Source organism: Engystomops pustulosus, chromosome 8 (genome assembly GCF_040894005.1).
Source record: "Engystomops pustulosus chromosome 8, aEngPut4.maternal, whole genome shotgun sequence".
NCBI lineage: Eukaryota > Metazoa > Chordata > Amphibia > Anura > Leptodactylidae > Engystomops > Engystomops pustulosus.
The window spans coordinates 4,190,502-4,204,657 of record NC_092418.1 but is presented as its reverse complement, the minus strand read 5'-3'; positions in this window follow the sequence as shown (position 1 = coordinate 4,204,657).

The following is a 14,156-nucleotide window of genomic DNA, read 5'->3' as shown; positions in this document are numbered from 1 at the left end:
TAAATGTGATGCAGTCAGTAATAAATGTGATACAGTCAGTAATAAATGTGATGTAGTCAGTAATAAATGTGGTGCAGTCAGTAATAAATGTGATACAGTCAGTAATAAATGTGATGCAGTCAGTAATAAATGTGATACAGTCAGTAATAAATGTGATGCAGTCAGTAATAAATGTGATGTAGTCAGTAATAAATGTGATGCAGTCAGTAATAAATGTGGAGCAGTCAGTAATAAATGTGATGCAGTCAGTAATAAATGTGATGCAGTCAGTAATAAATGTGATGTAGTCAGTAATAAATGTGATGTAGTCAGTAATAAATGTGGTGCAGTCAGTAATAAATGTGATACAGTCAGTAATAAATGTGATGTAGTCAGTAATAAATGTGATGTAGTCAGTAATAAATGTGGTGCAGTCAGTAATAAATGTGATACAGTCAGTAATAAATGTGATGCAGTCAGTAATAAATGTGATACAGTCAGTAATAAATGTGATGCAGTCAGTAATAAATGTGATGTAGTCAGTAATAAATGTGATGCAGTCAGTAATAAATGTGGAGCAGTCAGTAATAAATGTGATGCAGTCAGTAATAAATGTGATGCAGTCAGTAATAAATGTGGAGCGGTCAGTAATAAATGTGGCACGGTCAGTAATAAATGTGATGCAGTCAGTAATAAATGTGATGCAGTCAGTAATAAATGTGATGTAGTCAGTAATAAATGTGGAGCAGTCAGTAATAAATGTGATACAGTCAGTAATAAATGTGATGTAGTCAGTAATAAATGTAATGTAGTCAGTAATAAATGTGATGCCGTCAGTAATAAATGTGGTGCAGTCAGTAATAAATGTGGTGCAGTCAGTAATAAATGTGGTGTAGTCAGTAATAAATGTGATACAGTCAGTAATAAATGTGGAGCAGTCAGTAATAAATGTGATACAGTCAGTAATAAATGTGATGTAGTCAGTAATAAATGTGATGCAGTCAGTAATAAATGTGATACAGTCAGTAATAAATGTGGAGCAGTCAGTAATAAATGTGATACAGTCAGTAATAAATGTGATACAGTCAGTAATAAATGTGGTGCAGTCAGTAATAAATGTGATGTAGTCAGTAATAAATGTGATGCAGTCAGTAATAAATGTGGTGCAGTCAGTAATAAATGTGGAGCAGTCAGTAATAAATGTGATGTAGTCAGTAATAAATGTGATGCAGTCAGTAATAAATGTGGTGCAGTCAGTAATAAATGTGATGCAGTCAGTAATAAATGTGATACAGTCAGTAATAAATGTGATACAGTCAGTAATAAATGTGATACAGTCAGTAATAAATGTGGAGCAGTCAGTAATAAATGTGATGTAGTCAGTAATAAATGTGATGCAGTCAGTAATAAATGTGAAGCAGTCAGTAATAACTGTGATACAGTCAGTAATAAATGTGATGTAGTCAGTAATAAATGTGGAGCAGTCAGTAATAAATGTGGAGCAGTCAGTAATAAATGTGATACAGTCAGTAATAAATGTGGTGCAGTCAGTAATAAATGTGATGTAGTCAGTAATAAATGTGATACAGTCAGTAATAAATGTGATACAGTCAGTAATAAATGTGATGCAGTCAGTAATAAATGTGGTGCAGTCAGTAATAAATGTGATACAGTCAGTAATAAATGTGATGCAGTCAGTAATAAATGTGGAGCAGTCAGTAATAAATGTGGAGCAGTCAGTAATAAATGTGATACAGTCAGTAATAAATGTGGAGCAGTCAGTAATAAATGTGATGCAGTCAGTAATAAATGTGGTGCAGTCAGTAATAAATGTGATGCAGTCAGTAATAAATGTGGTGTAGTCAGTAATAAATGTGATGTAGTCAGTAATAAATGTGATGTAGTCAGTAATAAATGTGGAGCAGTCAGTAATAAATGTGATGTAGTCAGTAATAAATGTGGTGTAGTCAGTAATAAATGTGATGCAGTCAGTAATAAATGTGGAGCGGTCAGTAATAAATGTGGAGCAGTCAGTAATAAATGTGATGTAGTCAGTAATAAATGTGGTGTAGTCAGTAATAAATGTGATGTAGTCAGTAATAAATGTGATGCAGTCAGTAATAAATGTGATACAGTCAGTAATAAATGTGATGTAGTCAGTAATAAATGTGATACAGTCAGTAATAAATGTGATACAGTCAGTAATAAATGTGATGTAGTCAGTAATAAATGTGATGTAGTCAGTAATAAATGTGATGCAGTCAGTAATAAATGTGATGTAGTCAGTAATAAATGTGATACAGTCAGTAATAAATGTGGAGCAGTCAGTAATAAATGTGATGTAGTCAGTAATAAATGTGATACAGTCAGTAATAAATGTGATGCAGTCAGTAATAAATGTGATGCAGTCAGTAATAAATGTGATACAGTCAGTAATAAATGTGGAGCAGTCAGTAATAAATGTGATGTAGTCAGTAATAAATGTGATGCAGTCAGTAATAAATGTGATACAGTCAGTAATAAATGTGATGTAGTCAGTAATAAATGTGATGCAGTCAGTAATAAATGTGATACAGTCAGTAATAAATGTGATACAGTCAGTAATAAATGTGATGTAGTCAGTAATAAATGTGGTACAGTCAGTAATAAATGTGATGTAGTCAGTAATAAATGTGATGTAGTCAGTAATAAATGTGATGCAGTCAGTAATAAATGTGATGCAGTCAGTAATAAATGTGATACAGTCAGTAATAAATGTGATACAGTCAGTAATAAATGTGATGTAGTCAGTAATAAATGTGATGTAGTCAGTAATAAATGTGGAGCAGTCAGTAATAAATGTGATGTAGTCAGTAATAAATGTGATACAGTCAGTAATAAATGTGGAGCAGTCAGTAATAAATGTGATGTAGTCAGTAATAAATGTGATACAGTCAGTAATAAATGTGATGCAGTCAGTAATAAATGTGATGCAGTCAGTAATAAATGTGATACAGTCAGTAATAAATGTGGAGCAGTCAGTAATAAATGTGATGTAGTCAGTAATAAATGTGATGCAGTCAGTAATAAATGTGATACAGTCAGTAATAAATGTGATGTAGTCAGTAATAAATGTGATGCAGTCAGTAATAAATGTGATACAGTCAGTAATAAATGTGATGTAGTCAGTAATAAATGTGATACAGTCAGTAATAAATGTGATGTAGTCAGTAATAAATGTGGTACAGTCAGTAATAAATGTGATGTAGTCAGTAATAAATGTGATGTAGTCAGTAATAAATGTGATGCAGTCAGTAATAAATGTGGAGCAGTCAGTAATAAATGTGATGTAGTCAGTAATAAATGTGATGTAGTCAGTAATAAATGTGGAGCAGTCAGTAATAAATGTGATGCAGGCAGTAATAAATGTGGTGCAGTCAGTAATAAATGTGGTGTAGTCAGTAATAAATGTGGTGCAGTCAGTAATAAATGTGATGTAGTCAGTGATAAATGTGATGCAGTCAGTAATAAATGTGATGTAGTCAGTAATAAATGTGATACAGTCAGTAATAAATGTGATGCAGTCAGTAATAAATGTGATGCAGTCAGTAATAAATGTGGAGCAGTCAGTAATAAATGTGGAGCAGTCAGTAATAAATGTGATGTAGTCAGTAATAAATGTGATGTAGTCAGTAATAAATGTGATGTAGTCAGTAATAAATGTGATACAGTCAGTAATAAATGTGATGTAGTCAGTAATAAATGTGATACAGTCAGTAATAAATGTGATACAGTCAGTAATAAATGTGATGTAGTCAGTAATAAATGTGATACAGTCAGTAATAAATGTGATGTAGTCAGTAATAAATGTGGAGCAGTCAGTAATAAATGTGATACAGTCAGTAATAAATGTGATGCAGTCAGTAATAAATGTGATGTAGTCAGTAATAAATGTGATGTAGTCAGTAATAAATGTGATGCAGTCAGTAATAAATGTGATGTAGTCAGTAATAAATGTGATACAGTCAGTAATAAATGTGATACAGTCAGTAATAAATGTGATGCAGTCAGTAATAAATGTGATACAGTCAGTAATAAATGTGATGTAGTCAGTAATAAATGTGGTGCAGTCAGTAATAAATGTGATACAGTCAGTAATAAATGTGATGCAGTCAGTAATAAATGTGGTGCAGTCAGTAATAAATGTGATACAGTCAGTAATAAATGTGATGCAGTCAGTAATAAATGTGATGTAGTCAGTAATAAATGTGGTGCAGTCAGTAATAAATGTGGTGCAGTCAGTAATAAATGTGATACAGTCAGTAATAAATGTGATGTAGTCAGTAATAAATGTGATGTAGTCAGTAATAAATGTGATACAGTCAGTAATAAATGTGATGTAGTCAGTAATAAATGTGATACAGTCAGTAATAAATGTGGAGCAGTCAGTAATAAATGTGATGTAGTCAGTAATAAATGTGGAGCAGTCAGTAATAAATGTGATGCAGTCAGTAATAAATGTGGAGCAGTCAGTAATAAATGTGATACAGTCAGTAATAAATGTGATGTAGTCAGTAATAAATGTGATACAGTCAGTAATAAATGTGATGTAGTCAGTAATAAATGTGATACAGTCAGTAATAAATGTGATGTAGTCAGTAATAAATGTGATGTAGTCAGTAATAAATGTGATACAGTCAGTAATAAATGTGATACAGTCAGTAATAAATGTGATACAGTCAGTAATAAATGTGATACAGTCAGTAATAAATGTGATGTAGTCAGTAATAAATGTGATGCAGTCAGTAATAAATGTGGTGCAGTCAGTAATAAATGTGATGTAGTCAGTAATAAATGTGATACAGTCAGTAATAAATGTGATGCAGTCAGTAATAAATGTGATACAGTCAGTAATAAATGTGGAGCAGTCAGTAATAAATGTGATACAGTCAGTAATAAATGTGATACAGTCAGTAATAAATGTGATGTAGTCAGTAATAAATGTGATACAGTCAGTAATAAATGTGATACAGTCAGTAATAAATGTGATGTAGTCAGTAATAAATGTGATGTAGTCAGTAATAAATGTGATGTAGTCAGTAATAAATGTGGAGCAGTCAGTAATAAATGTGGAGCAGTCAGTAATAAATGTGATACAGTCAGTAATAAATGTGGAGCAGTCAGTAATAAATGTGATGCAGTCAGTAATAAATGTGGAGCAGTCAGTAATAAATGTGATACAGTCAGTAATAAATGTGATGTAGTCAGTAATAAATGTGATGTAGTCAGTAATAAATGTGATGTAGTCAGTAATAAATGTGATACAGTCAGTAATAAATGTGATGTAGTCAGTAATAAATGTGATGTAGTCAGTAATAAATGTGATGTAGTCAGTAATAAATGTGATGCAGTCAGTGATAAATGTGATACAGTCAGTAATAAATGTGATGTAGTCAGTAATAAATGTGGAGCAGTCAGTAATAAATGTGATACAGTCAGTAATAAATGTGATGCAGTCAGTAATAAATGTGGAGCAGTCAGTAATAAATTTGGAGCAGTCAGTAATAAATGTGATGCAGTCAGTAATAAATGTGATACAGTCAGTAATAAATGTGGTGCAGTCAGTAATAAATGTGATGTAGTCAGTAATAAATGTGATACAGTCAGTAATAAATGTGATACAGTCAGTAATAAATGTGATGTAGTCAGTAATAAATGTGATGTAGTCAGTAATAAATGTGATGTAGTCAGTAATAAATGTGATACAGTCAGTAATAAATGTGGAGCAGTCAGTAATAAATGTGGTGCAGTCAGTAATAAATGTGATACAGTCAGTAATAAATGTGATGTAGTCAGTAATAAATGTGGTGCAGTCAGTAATAAATGTGATGTAGTCAGTAATAAATGTGGTGCAGTCAGTAATAAATGTGATGTAGTCAGTAATAAATGTGATGCAGTCAGTAATAAATGTGATGCAGTCAGTAATAAATGTGATGCAGTCAGTAATAAATGTGATACAGTCAGTAATAAATGTGGTGCAGTCAGTAATAAATGTGATACAGTCAGTAATAAATGTGATACAGTCAGTAATAAATGTGGAGCAGTCAGTAATAAATGTGATACAGTCAGTAATAAATGTGATGCAGTCAGTAATAAATGTGATACAGTCAGTGATAAATGTGATGCAGTCAGTGATAAATGTGATGCAGTCAGTAATAAATGTCATACAGTCAGTAATAAATGTGATGCAGTCAGTAATAAATGTCATACAGTCAGTAATAAATGTGATGTAGTCAGTAATAAATGTGATGCAGTCAGTAATAAATGTGGAGCAGTCAGTAATAAATGTGATGTAGTCAGTAATAAATGTGATGCAGTCAGTGATAAATGTGGAGCAGTCAGTAATAAATGTGATACAGTCAGTAATAAATGTGATGTAGTCAGTAATAAATGTGATGCAGTCAGTAATAAATGTGATGTAGTCAGTAATAAATGTGGTGCAGTCTGTAATAAATGTGGAGCAGTCAGTAATAAATGTGATGTAGTCAGTAATAAATGTGATGTAGTCAGTAATAAATGTGATGCAGTCAGTAATAAATGTGATGCAGTCAGTAATAAATGTGATGTAGTCAGTAATAAATGTGATGTAGTCAGTAATAAATGTGATGTAGTCAGTAATAAATGTGGAGCAGTCAGTAATAAATGTGATGTAGTCAGTAATAAATGTGATGCAGTCAGTAATAAATGTGATACAGTCAGTAATAAATGTGGAGCAGTCAGTAATAAATGTGATACAGTCAGTAATAAATGTGATGTAGTCAGTAATAAATGTGATACAGTCAGTAATAAATGTGATACAGTCAGTAATAAATGTGATGCAGTCAGTAATAAATGTGATACAGTCAGTAATAAATGTGATGTAGTCAGTAATAAATGTGATGTAGTCAGTAATAAATGTGATACAGTCAGTAATAAATGTGGAGCAGTCAGTAATAAATGTGGTGCAGTCAGTAATAAATGTGATACAGTCAGTAATAAATGTGATGTAGTCAGTAATAAATGTGGTGCAGTCAGTAATAAATGTGATACAGTCAGTAATAAATGTGGAGCAGTCAGTAATAAATGTGATGCAGTCAGTAATAAATGTGATGTAGTCAGTAATAAATGTGATACAGTCAGTAATAAATGTGATGTAGTCAGTAATAAACGTGGTGCAGTCAGTAATAAATGTGATGTAGTCAGTAATAAATGTGATGCAGTCAGTAATAAATGTGGAGCAGTCAGTAATAAATGTGATGCAGTCAGTAATAAATTTGATGTGGTCGGTAGTAAATGTGATACAGTCAGTAATAAATGTGGTGTAGTCAGTAATAAATGTGATGTAGTCGGTAATAAATGTGGAGCAGTCAGTAATAAATGTGGAGCAGTCAGTAATAAATGTGATGCAGTCAGTAATAAATGTGATACAGTCAGTAATAAATGTGATGCAGTCAGTAATAAATGTGGAGCAGTCAATAATAAATGTGGAGCAGTCGGTAATAAATGTGATGCAGTCAGTAATAAATGTGATACAGTCAGTAATAAATGTGATACAGTCAGTAATAAATGTGATGTAGTCAGAAATAAATGTGGAGCAGTCAGTAATAAATTTGGTGCAGTCAGTAATAAATGTGGAGCAGTCAGTAATAAATGTGGTGCAGTCGGTAATAAATGTGGAGCGGTCAGTAATAAATGTGATACAGTCAGTAATAAATGTGATGCAGTCAGTAATAAATGTGATGCAGTCAGTAATAAATGGGGAGCAGTCAGTAATAAATGTGATGCAGTCAGTAATAAATGTGGAGCAGTCAGTAATAAATGTGATACAGTCAGTAATAAATGTGATGCAGTCAGTAATAAATGTGATGCAGTCAGTAATAAATGGGGAGCAGTCAGTAATAAATGTGATGCAGTCAGTAATAAATGTGGAGCAGTCAGTAATAAATGTGATGCAGTCAGTAATAAATGTGGAGCAGTCAGTAATAAATGTGATGTAGTCAGTAATAAATGTGATGTAGTCAGTAATAAATGTGATACAGTCAGTAATAAATGTGAGCAGTCAGTAATAAATGTGGTGCAGTCAGTAATAAATGTGATACAGTCAGTAATAAATGTGTTGCAGTCAGTAATAAATGTGATGCAGTCAGTAATAAATGTGATGTAGTCAGTAATAAATGTGATGTAGTCTGTAATAAATGTGGTGCAGTCAGTAATAAATGTGATGTAGTCAGTAATAAATGTGATGCAGTCAGTAATAAATGTGATGCAGTCAGTAATAAATGTGATGCAGTCAGTAATAAATGTGGTGCAGTCAGTAATAAATGTGGAGCAGTCAGTAATAAATGTGGTGCAGTCAGTAATAAATGTGGTGCAGTCAGTAATAAATGTGATGTAGTCAGTAATAAATGTGATGCAGTCAGTAATAAATGTGGTGCAGTCAGTAATAAATGTGATACAGTCAGTAATAAATGTGGAGCAGTCAGTAATAAATGTGATGTAGTCAGTAATAAATGTGATACAGTCAGTAATAAATGTGATGCAGTCAGTAATAAATGTGATGTAGTCAGTAATAAATGTGATACAGTCAGTAATAAATGTGATACAGTCAGTAATAAATGTGATGCAGTCAGTAATAAATGTGGTGCAGTCAGTAATAAATGTGGAGCAGTCAGTAATAAATGTGGAGCAGTCAGTAATAAATGTGGTGCAGTCAGTAATAAATGTGATGTAGTCAGTAATAAATGTGGTGCAGTCAGTAATAAATGTCGAGCAGTCAGTAATAAATGTGATGCAGTCAGTAATAAATGTGGAGCAGTCAGTAATAAATGTAATGCAGTCAGTAATAAATGTGGTGCAGTCAGTAATAAATGTGATGCAGTCAGTAATAAATGTGATACAGTCAGTAATAAATGTGATACAGTCAGTAATAAATGTGATGCAGTCAGTAATAAATGTGATGCAGTCAGTAATAAATGTGATGTAGTCAGTAATAAATGTGATGCAGTCAGTAATAAATGTGGAGCAGTCAGTAATAAATGTGATACAGTCAGTAATAAATGTGGAGCAGTCAGTAATAAATGTGATGTAGTCAGTAATAAATGTGGTGCAGTCAGTAATAAATGTGGTGTAGTCAGTAATAAATGTGATGTAGTCAGTAATAAATGTGATGCAGTCAGTAATAAATGTGATACAGTCAGTAATAAATATGGAGCAGTCAGTAATAAATGTGATACAGTCAGTAATAAATGTGATGCAGTCAGTAATAAATGTGATGTAGTCAGTAATAAATGTGATGCAGTCAGTAATAAATGTGGAGCAGTCAGTAATAAATGTGATACAGTCAGTAATAAATGTGATACAGTCAGTAATAAATGTGATGTAGTCAGTAATAAATGTGATGCAGTCAGTAATAAATGTGGAGCAGTCAGTAATAAATGTGATGTAGTCAGTAATAAATGTGATGTAGTCAGTAATAAATGTGATACAGTCAGTAATAAATGTGGAGCAGTCAGTAATAAATGTGGTGCAGTCAGTAATAAATGTGATACAGTCAGTAATAAATGTGTTGCAGTCAGTAATAAATGTGATGCAGTCAGTAATAAATGTGATACAGTCAGTAATAAATGTGTTGCAGTCAGTAATAAATGTGGTGCAGTCTGTAATAAATGTGGTGCAGTCAGTAATAAATGTGATGTAGTCAGTAATAAATGTGATGCAGTCAGTAATAAATGTGGTGCAGTCAGTAATAAATGTGGAGCAGTCAGTAATAAATGTGATACAGTCAGTAATAAATGTGATGTAGTCAGTAATAAATGTGATACAGTCAGTAATAAATGTGATGTAGTCAGTAATAAATGTGATGCAGTCAGTAATAAATGTGGTGCAGTCAGTAATAAATGTGATGTAGTCAGTAATAAATGTGATACAGTCAGTAATAAATGTGATGCAGTCAGTAATAAATGTGATGTAGTCAGTAATAAATGTGATACAGTCAGTAATAAATGTGATGCAGTCAGTAATAAATGTGATGCAGTCAGTAATAAATGTGGTGCAGTCAGTAATAAATGTGGTGCAGTCAGTAATAAATGTGGAGCAGTCAGTAATAAATGTGGAGCAGTCAGTAATAAATGTGGTGCAGTCAGTAATAAATGTGATGTAGTCAGTAATAAATGTGGTGCAGTCAGTAATAAATGTCGAGCAGTCAGTAATAAATGTGATGCAGTCAGTAATAAATGTGGAGCAGTCAGTAATAAATGTAATGCAGTCAGTAATAAATGTGGTGCAGTCAGTAATAAATGTGATACAATCAGTAATAAATGTGATGCAGTCAGTAATAAATGTGATACAGTCAGTAATAAATGTGATACAGTCAGTAATAAATGTGATGCAGTCAGTAATAAATGTGATGCAGTCAGTAATAAATGTGATGTAGTCAGTAATAAATGTGATGCAGTCAGTAATAAATGTGATGTAGTCAGTAATAAATGTGATGCAGTCAGTAATAAATGTGATGTAGTCAGTAATAAATGTGATGCAGTCAGTAATAAATGTGATGCAGTCAGTAATAAATGTGATGTAGTCAGTAATAAATGTGGTGCAGTCAGTAATAAATGTGATGCAGTCAGTAATAAATGTGGTGCAGTCAGTAATAAATGGGATGCAGTCAGTAATAAATGTGATACAGTCAGTAATAAATGTGGAGCAGTCAGTAATAAATGTGATACAGTCAGTAATAAATGTGATGCAGTCAGTAATAAATGTAGAGCAGTCAGTAATAAATGTGGAGCAGTCAGTAATAAATGTGATGTAGTCAGTAATAAATGTGATACAGTCAGTAATAAATGTGATGCAGTCAGTAATAAATGTGATACAGTCAGTAATAAATGTGGTGCAGTCAGTAATAAATGTGATACAGTCAGTAATAAATGTGGAGCAGTCAGTAATAAATGTGATGTAGTCAGTAATAAATGTGGTGCAGTCAGTAATAAATGTGGTGTAGTCAGTAATAAATGTGATGTAGTCAGTAATAAATGTGATGCAGTCAGTAATAAATTTGATACAGTCAGTAATAAATATGGAGCAGTCAGTAATAAATGTGATACAGTCAGTAATAAATGTGATGCAGTCAGTAATAAATGTGATGTAGTCAGTAATAAATGTGATGCAGTCAGTAATAAATGTGGAGCAGTCAGTAATAAATGTGATACAGTCAGTAATAAATGTGATACAGTCAGTAATAAATGTGATGTAGTCAGTAATAAATGTGATGCAGTCAGTAATAAATGTGGTGCAGTCAGTAATAAATGTGGTGTAGTCAGTAATAAATGTGGTGCAGTCAGTAATAAATGTGATGTAGTCAGTAATAAATGTGATGCAGTCAGTAATAAATGTGATGCAGTCAGTAATAAATGTGATGCAGTCAGTAATAAATGTGATGTAGTCAGTAATAAATGTGGAGCAGTCAGTAATAAATGTGATGTAGTCAGTAATAAATGTGATACAGTCAGTAATAAATGTGATGTAGTCAGTAATAAATGTGGAGCAGTCAGTAATAAATGTGATGTAGTCAGTAATAAATGTGGAGCAGTCAGTAATAAATGTGATGTAGTCAGTAATAAATGTGGTGCAGTCAGTAATAAATGTGATGTAGTCAGTAATAAATGTGGAGCAGTCAGTAATAAATGTGATGCAGTCAGTAATAAATGTGATACAGTCAGTAATAAATGTGATGCAGTCAGTAATAAATGTGATACAGTCAGTAATAAATGTGATACAGTCAGTAATAAATGTGATGTAGTCAGTAATAAATGTGATGCAGTCAGTAATAAATGTGATACAGTCAGTAATAAATGTGATGTAGTCAGTAATAAATGTGATACAGTCAGTAATAAATGTGATGCAGTCAGTAATAAATGTGATACAGTCAGTAATAAATGTGGTGCAGTCAGTAATAAATGTGATGTAGTCAGTAATAAATGTGATACAGTCAGTAATAAATGTGATGCAGTCAGTAATAAATGTGGTGCAGTCAGTAATAAATGTGATGTAGTCAGTAATAAATGTGGAGCAGTCAGTAATAAATGTGATGCAGTCAGTAATAAATGTGGTGCAGTCAGTAATAAATGTGATGCAGTCAGTAATAAATGTGATGTAGTCAGTAATAAATGTGATGCCGTCAGTAATAAATGTGGAGCAGTCAGTAATAAATGTGGAGCAGTCAGTAATAAATGTGATACAGTCAGTAATAAATGTGGTGCAGTCAGTAATAAATGTGGTGCAGTCAGTAATAAATGTGATACAGTCAGTAATAAATGTGATACAGTCAGTAATAAATGTGATGTAGTCAGTAATAAATGTGATGTAGTCAGTAATAAATGTGATGTAGTCAGTAATAAACGTGATGCAGTCAGTAATAAATGTGATGTAGTCAGTAATAAATGTGATGCAGTCAGTAATAAATGTGGTGCAGTCAGTAATAAATGTGGTGTAGTCAGTAATAAATGTGGTGCAGTCAGTAATAAATGTGATGCAGTCAGTAATAAATGTGATGTAGTCAGTAATAAATGTGATGCAGTCAGTAATAAATGTAATGTAGTCAGTAATAAATGTGGTGCAGTCAGTAATAAATGTGATGCAGTCAGTAATAAATGTGATGCAGTCAGTAATAAATGTAATGTAGTCAGTAATAAATGTGATACAGTCAGTAATAAATGTGATGCAGTCAGTAATAAATGTGATGTAGTCAGTAATAAATGTGATGCAGTCAGTAATAAATGTGATGTAGTCAGTAATAAATGTGATACAGTCAGTAATAAATGTGGTGTAGTCAGTAATAAATGTGGAGCAGTCAGTAATAAATGTGATGCAGTCAGTAATAAATGTGATGCAGTCAGTAATAAATGTGATACAGTCAGTAATAAATGTGATACAGTCAGTAATAAATGTGATGTAGTCAGTAATAAATGTGATACAGTCAGTAATAAATGTGGAGCAGTCAGTAATAAATGTGATGCAGTCAGTAATAAATGTGATGCAGTCAGTAATAAATGTGATACAGTCAGTAATAAATGTGATACAGTCAGTAATAAATGTGATGTAGTCAGTAATAAATGTGATACAGTCAGTAATAAATGTGATGCAGTCAGTAATAAATGTGATACAGTCAGTAATAAATGTGATGCAGTCAGTAATAAATGTGATACAGTCAGTAATAAATGTGGTGCAGTCAGTAATAAATGTGGTGCAGTCAGTAATAAATGTGATGCAGTCAGTAATAAATGTGATACAGTCAGTAATAAATGTGATACAGTCAGTAATAAATGTGGAGCAGTCAGTAATAAATGTGATGTAGTCAGTAATAAATGTGATGCAGTCAGTAATAAATGTGATACAGTCAGTAATAAATGTGATACAGTCAGTAATAAATGTGGAGCAGTCAGTAATAAATGTGATGTAGTCAGTAATAAATGTGATGCAGTCAGTAATAAATGTGGTGCAGTCAGTAATAAATGTGATGTAGTCAGTAATAAATGTGATGTAGTCAGTAATAAATGTGATGTAGTCAGTAATAAATGTGATGCAGTCAGTAATAAATGTGATACAGTCAGTAATAAATGTGATACAGTCAGTAATAAATGTGATGTAGTCAGTAATAAATGTGATGCAGTCAGTAATAAATGTGGTGCAGTCAGTAATAAATGTGATGCAGTCAGTAATAAATGTGATACAGTCAGTAATAAATGTGATGCAGTCAGTAATAAATGTGATGTAGTCAGTAATAAATGTGATGTAGTCAGTAATAAATGTGATGCAGTCAGTAATAAATGTGATGCAGTCAGTAATAAATGTGGTGCAGTCAGTAATAAATGTGGTGCAGTCAGTAATAAATGTGGAGCAGTCAGTAATAAATGTGATGCAGACAGTAATAAATGTGGAGCAGTCAGTAATAAATGTGGAGCATTCAGTAATAAATGTGGAGCAGTCAGTAATAAATGTGGTGTAGTCAGTAATAAATGTGGAGCAGTCAGTAATAAATGTGATGCAGTCAGTAATAAATGTGATGCAGTCAGTAATAAATGTGATACGGTCAGTAATAAATGTGATGCAGTCAGTAATAAATGTGATGCAGTCAGTAATAAATGTGATGCAGTCAGTAATAA